The sequence below is a fragment of the Equus przewalskii genome, chromosome X (assembly GCF_037783145.1).
Source record: "Equus przewalskii isolate Varuska chromosome X, EquPr2, whole genome shotgun sequence".
In the NCBI taxonomy this organism is placed as follows: Eukaryota; Metazoa; Chordata; class Mammalia; order Perissodactyla; family Equidae; genus Equus; species Equus przewalskii.
In genome coordinates, this window is record NC_091863.1 from 57,513,165 (window position 1) to 57,520,752 (window position 7,588).

A 7,588-nucleotide genomic window follows, 5' to 3' on the forward strand; every position below is an offset into this window, starting at 1 on the left:
AATCTCAGTTCCACTCAGACCTGGAGATGCTGATCACAAACAGAAGGTTGCTAGATATAGTGTCTAAGGAGTGGCTAAAGGATACATGAGGGCTGCTATTCCTGGTGAAGAGAATCCTCAAATTATAGGAGGGGAAACAGGAGAAATTCTAGGTAAGATTCTGGGAGTAGCTGGTTTCTGAAAAAAGCTTTCCCTGGACCTAAGATCCACACTTTTCACATTCCTTTTCCTTCTCAATCTTTTCCAACTGCATCAAAGATTTCTTTTTTTTTAGCACCACTCAGCATGTGTGGAAGTTTTTAAAGAACCATCGTAAGATGCTTCTTTTGTCACTTATCCTATTTTACCAACAGATTTTTTTTTAATTTTGTGTGTGTGTGTGCGCGCACCTGGTATATCTAATTATTTGCCTATCTGGCTCCTATTGTAGCCTCTAGTGCCTAGATGCTGAGTAAAAAAAAAAAAAGTTGCCATCACAACAAATCTTCAGCCATTGATTTGTTACTTCACAGACAATTAGGTATAACCCTAATTTACCTGGTAAAGCAGGGACCTGCTGCATGGGCTGTTCGGTTTTTTTCTACTGTCTCAAAGGTCCCATCTTATTCTAGAACAACTGTTTCTGTCTCCTTGCCTGTCTCCTTCACACACACCTAGTAGGCTTCCTTGGGCATCCAAAGAACATTGGGCAGATGCATTCATCTTTCTAGAAACTGGTTTCCCAGACCACATGCTCAGTGTTTTTTAAATGTCTCAAAATCAGATGTACAAACTTCACAGCCATTGGAGGTTGGCTCAGCCTCCTCTCCCACACTGGGCAATGCTACTTTCCTATCTTATTAATATCTCAATAGAATGTCTCTGCCATTAAAGTGCTAGGAATTTACCTATGTAATCTCTAAGCTTCTCAAGAAAGTAGGCATCATTATCCCCACTTTGCAGAAAGGAAAATTGAGACTCAGAGAAGATAAGCGTGATCCAAAACCACACAGCTACTAAGAGGCATATGAATCTACATCTGACTGGCTCTTAAACATATGCTCTCCTCACTGCACTTTTAGGTCCCTCTCCCATGGGCCAAATCACCTCTCCCATGAGCCATTTGCTCAATAGGCTCATTGTTGTTCATCACTGTTAAGGCCTTGGACCCTTATATTGCCTCAGAAAAAATTCTAATAATTCACTTGGATCTCCAGGTGAATAGATTCTTTTGAAGGAGCAAATATAGAGGGAAGTTCAGAGGGAAAAAGCCACCAGGAGTTAACTTTCCTAGGCAAGTGTCTTACACAGGACTAGAGCCATATCAAACGTGCTGTTTGCAGAGCCCTTTGTAATAGCATCTTAGGCAAGGTTAGAATCAGTAGTTCTTTCCACACCCATTGAAGTAGGACCTCTTCCCAAAACTTGTTGCTTAGCCTAAGACACCTCTGCAAATGAGTCAGGCTCCAGGTGCAGCCCAGAAAAATCCCTGGACTTTGCTGGGGTGCAGAGGGAATGTGACTATGAAGTCACCATCAGACCCATTCCAACAGTTAGTGGTGGCATGGCAGAGAGATGAAGTAGGACTGCAACATGGACCTACCTGCTCGACTTGGGGAGCAATGTATGCCACCATAACAAGCAGAAAAGGAACCAATTTCCATGCAGCTCGGCCCGATTCTTATGCTGTAGCCTGGAACTGCCTTTCTTTTAACACCATTTCCTTTGGCCCTTTGCTCCTATATCTGAAACCCAGAAGATGAACTAGGAACTTGAACATGGAGGTTGGGCCCCTATCCGCATGGTTAGGTTAGGGTCCCCTATCCCGTCAATAACCGGAAGCACTTACTCTGGAACCTCCAATCTTTCAGCTACCAATTCTCTCTCAGGATGGTTTGAATGTAGACGTGCCTAGATGCAGGCAGCTGAACTAGGTGACTGTCAATCATAAAATGCCAGGGCATTTAGCTAATCCATAAATGTATGTTAAATTACTAGATTCATCTGAGTTTGTTGAATTTAGTCTACCCATCAGTAAAATCACTGATAAGTAGTCACCAAGAGTCATCCAATGAAGAGGATTTGAGTAATCAGCTCTTTAAAAAATTAAAAACTCAGCTGTCCCTTTGGTTTATTGTATGGGTAACGCTGCCCCCTATGGGTATTAGCAAAGAAAAACAGAGCAATCCTGGCCCAGTTATCAGTGAGAAGCTTGTTCCATTTTATTTGTGGCAGTGGGTCCCATTACCTGAGGATTTCTCTGTGATGGCAGAAAAGGATCATTCAAATAAGATTAGAGTAAAATAACATAAAAACCGCATTGCTGTTTACATGAATCCCACAAACCGATTTTCTTAGGAAAACAAGGAAACCTAGAAAGAGAAGTCAAAAGCTTAGAGCACTGCAGAGCCATTCCAGGGTGCTGTGGATCCAGCTGCCCTGAACTTCCACTTGGGGAAGGAAAGGTGCAAGGAATGGAAAGTCTCATGTGATGTCACGGAACATGCAGCGGCCCTAGAGTCACATCTGTCTTCTAGCCTTGTTATGCCACTTAGTAGTTATTAAGTCAGAACGACTCACTCTCATAATCAAGACTCCAACAGCTTCTCCTATCAGAATAACATCCTGTCTATCTCCTTTCCCTGGGCGATAAAACCTTCATGAACTGGCCCCTGACTCATCTCTTACTGCTTCCTCCTTCCAAATAATGAGCCAAGCTCATTTCCTGGGGCTGGAATGTTCTGCTTCCTATTCATTCAGATCTCAGCTTGTGTCACCTCCTCAGAAAGGTCTTCTCCAACCACCCTACTCTATCTCAGTCACAATCACATCACACCATTTTATTTTCTCCCCACCATTTTAGTACTGTTTTAATTTGTATTTACAAATGTATTATCTGCCTCTCCCCACTAGAATGCAAACTCCATGAAGGCAAGGCCTTTGTCTTATTCACCACAGTATTCCCTACACCTGGAATGGTGCTTGGGATGTAGATTCCAATAAAAAGGTGTTTTGTTTTTTTTTAAGAAGACTGGCCCTGAGCTAACATCTGTGCCCAACTTCCTCTACTTTATATGTGGGCCGCCTGCCACAGCATGGCTTGAGAAACGGTGCGTAGGTCCACACCCGGGATCCGAACCAGCAAACTCCGGGCCGCCGAAGTAGAATGTGCGAACTTAACCACTGCATCACCGGGCCGGCCCCAGTAAAAAGTTTTTGGATGATCAATACTAGGAATGGGACCTGGAGCATGTCACTTAACTTCTGATTCTATTTCAGTTATAAAATGCGAATATCCAATTGCCCCCTCCCCCCCATTGTTATGAGTATCAAATAATAGGACAAATGTGAAAAAGCCTAGCCCAGTGGCCAATCAACAAGTTGGTATTCAGTACATCTACTGGTCTATTCATCAATCCGTAACCATCTCTCCTCCTCCCCTTCCCTTTCAGGGCCACGCTGGCGGTTCTTATTAACCTTTCAGTGAAATCAAAGCGTGTATACAGTGCTGGTGACTGGAGGGTGGGTGCTGTAAATCGTAGCATGCTTACTAGTAGGTCCCACAGTACCTCTTTCGAACAGTTGTGGGTAGATATTTCAGTCATCGACAAGATGTCAGTCAGGAATCTAGCCTACTCAAGTTTCTAGGCTCAGATTTATAAACCAACATTTTAAACAGGAAATAAGGCCTAGGCCAGACCTAGTTAATATATGCTGGACAGTTAACCTATAAAGTATTCAAAATCAAATGTACCTGTAGTGTGAACTGAAGAGAACACCTTGGAGTAGGATGGAGAGAAAGAACAAGAAGGGTTTCTCCAGCTTTTTTTTCCCCAGGTGATTTTGACCTCAGACTTAAAAAAAAAAAAATAACAGAAAGGGCCTAGTCAGTGCCCATGTCTGTACAAGGGCTGTTAGATAATACGTACAGTAAAATGAAACTTGGAATGTATTTCTGTTTAGCAGATCAGGCTGGATGATTTTTCAGTTCAAAAATGTACATCATACTGGTCTCCAAATGTGGAGACGAGGGATTAAGTCAGATGCTGGAGAAGACAGCATTCACTATCAGGGGAAAATTTCCTTTTCCTTAGAGCAACAGGGCAGAATTTGGGCTTAGTTGCCGAGTTAGTCTATCCTTTTTAGGAACAATCTTGTACTTTCATGCTAACGGAGCCTCAGACACTGTTCCATTCTTTTCCTCCTCCAGGAAAGGGCAGGGCCAAGACAAAACAGAATGATTCTTCCTGAGTTTTCCCCTTTAATCTAGAGGTGCCATACCCAAGATTCTGCAAAAAGCAGGGTGATGTGCTCCTCTGGCCACTTCCAAATAAGTAGTCAGATTCTCGTGCTGGAGATAGGTTTGAGTCACTCATGCTAGAAACCAGCATCCACCCTCTACTACTAAATAGGTTTTCAGATTCTTAAATAAGAAGGCCACAGAAAATGTTAACGTTACATTCACACAGAAAAGACAAGTAAAGCCAAGCCAAATGAATCAGCTTTTTCCAAAACGTCAGCTCCAAAGGCTCTTTCTTCATAGGAGTTAATATTTCACTCTGTGCTGCCAAACAAAATAAAAAAACTTTCAACAGTGGCATCAGAGACTTGGCGTTGGGAAACACTTGCATTCACTGGGGCTGAAGTCTGATCCGGTAGCCTCTATTCTCATGTTGTCAACTTCCCTCCTTCCACCCCAAGAAATTCATTTAAACATATATATTACCACTTACTACAAAGTACAAACAAACTGTAAATCCAGGTTAGCTGTTTCTAATAAATGCCAGGAATATTCAAATACGGTGACTTCAGATGACAGAGCAACTGCTTGGAAATTATTTATTTGTGTTATTGTAACATAACTGAATTAAGGGAATCCATATAAAATTTTGGGCGCTTGCTGCAATAAATAAATGTAACCATCACTCTTGACTGGCTGCCGCATAGTGCAGCGGTTGTGATGGGCTTCCCTAACTTGTAACCACGGGCCCTCAATCAACTAAGGTCTTTTGCTAATTCTTCACGGTTAGATTTCAAGCTTTGGTAGGGAGTGTATTCTTTTAACCTCAAAAGGAGATGAGAAAGATGGTATTTTTGTAAGCTTGGATAGACACTCTAGGCCACAGCTTTGACGCACAATTAAACGAATGATGCCTATTTAGTTCTAGGGTACTAGGTGTACAGATAAGGTGTGCAGATCTATGGGTGAACTTTTAAAGCACATCGCCATTTGCATCCTGCCCACTTTAATCACTCTCACCCATATTGTTCTAGAACTGCACTGTGCAATATGGTAGCCACTAGCCACTTGCTGCTATTGAGCATTTGGAATGCGCCTTGTCCAAAATGAGACACACTCTAAGTGTGAAATATCGGATTTTGAAGACTCAATATGAAAAAAAAGATGAAAATATTTAATAATTTTTATATTGATTACATGTTAAAATCACATTATTAACATTAATTTCACCTGTATCTTTCTACCTTTTGTAATGTGGCTGCCAGAAAATTTTTAATTACATATGTGACTTGCATTATTTTTCTACTGGACAGTGCTAATCTAGAACATTTGGTACAGACAGGGGACCAAGTGTGAATTTTTTTTAAAGTAGGTACATCACCAACACTGCCCATTGAGAAACTCAGCAACATTTCAGAGGCTTCAGGTCCCCATCTTGCCAAAAACAAGGGGAAGACAAACCTCAGGCCAGCATAATGCCTCGAACTAGTGGGAGAACAGTACACATTTATCCATTAGCTAAGGAAACAAACTCTAAATTCAAATGAACACTCGTTCACCCAATTACTCCTCACTGCCTCCTTCAAACATCATTTGAATGGGAATGAATAATTCTAAATATGTGCATCTTTTAGGGTTTTTGTGAGACTTTGCATCTCCCCACCGTAATGCTGTTCCCTGTGAGTAGGGATTCTCTTTCTCTCTGGGCTTCAAACGTTAAATGAGGCATGATTATCTTTTCCAAGTACTCACCTCAGCAGCCATTCACTTATTCTAAATACTACTGCACCTAGTATTTGAAATGCCTTGTTTGTGATTGCCTTTAAAGTGCATAGTCCATTCTTCTGAATATGATTAAGGGTGGCAAATCTCCATCCACTGAGAAAAAGATTTCTTGGAAACAGCCAAGATTCATCAAGAGTGGCAAATAATGGTAAACAAACTGAATAGGGCTGCTTCTGTCAGTTCCTCACAAAATTCTTTCTGAAAGCAATTTTAAACAAGTTCCAAGTATCTTCGAAGCAATGACATTCTTGGAATGCCTATGGCTGCCCAAGGCAACTTTAAAGGGCATTTACTTGGGATGTCAATAAGCTGGCTGGCATACTAAAAAAATAAGCCGCATTTTTTTCTAGTCATTTCATATTTCAAATCAAGTCACACTTGGGCCAAAAAGCACATGTAATAACAGGTCAAGGTGACCATTAACATTAAAGTTTCCCAAAACTTATGCCAGCCTCCTTCCAAACTTTTGGAAATGAAACACCTTGATATGCATAGTGTTAAAGTGTATTACTTGGTAATGCCCAAAGGGATTTACTGAATTTATTAAATATGACCTTTAATCCTCCTCAGATTTGCCCTTTAAATTTTCCTTGGCAAACTAGCCAAAACTGTTGTTTATTCTAAGAAATCATGCCTCATAAGTAATCTAGTCTAGGGGCTGGGGTAAATACTTAAAAAACAAATTAGTGGCCATTTAGCAGGATTAAGAGCACAATGAAAACAAGCCCTGGAATCAGCAATCTGGCTTTCCCACTTAACCATGTGACCTTCAGCAAATCGCCAAATGCTTGTATCTCAGCTGCATCACCTGTAAAACAGGGTGCTAACAATACACCTCAGTCACTGTGAGGATTAAATAATTTATAGAATGCTTAATATAACCCCTGACAGCAATCAGAAAGTTAGTTATTTTTAATATAGTTACTAGTAATCCATTTGCAAGGTCTTAGATTTAAATATTACCTGAACCCAAAGACTTCAAAGAAACTGAACACTAGCTTTTATTTCCTGTTTTTTAAAATGACCATTAAGACTATAGTTTATAATCCGCCCTGATTTACCAGATCCTCTGTTCTAGGTAATGGGCCTTTTCACTGAATTTCCCTCAACATGCCTGTGCATTGGCTTACTTTTTTGTCTAGAATGCAAACTTTTCAGGGGTGTTCTTGAGTTTCAAAGAATAGAATCATGAATGACACTAAGTAAAACTCTGGGAAGGTCATGAGGCAAAGAGTCGACCACACCAAAATTATCCCGAGGAACTGAGCTCCTATGCCAGTGATAGGGCTCTCCAGGCACCAGAGGAAATTAAACCGCAATAAAATTCACCACTGGCTAAACGAATAACAATACCAATGGGAAGTCTCATCCAGGTAACAGAATGTGATGACCTACTGAGAAACAAGGACATCTTAGTGGCTTAGGCAACATGGGTAAGAGGTTGGAGGTAGGGATGGAAGACGAATGCTGCATAAGCACACATGCACACCTAGACAAGCTTTTGTATTTATAGAGGTCAAGCAAGGGGAGTGGTCAAGGCAATGGCGAACATACAAGAAATAGCAAAGATGCAGCTACTCAAAA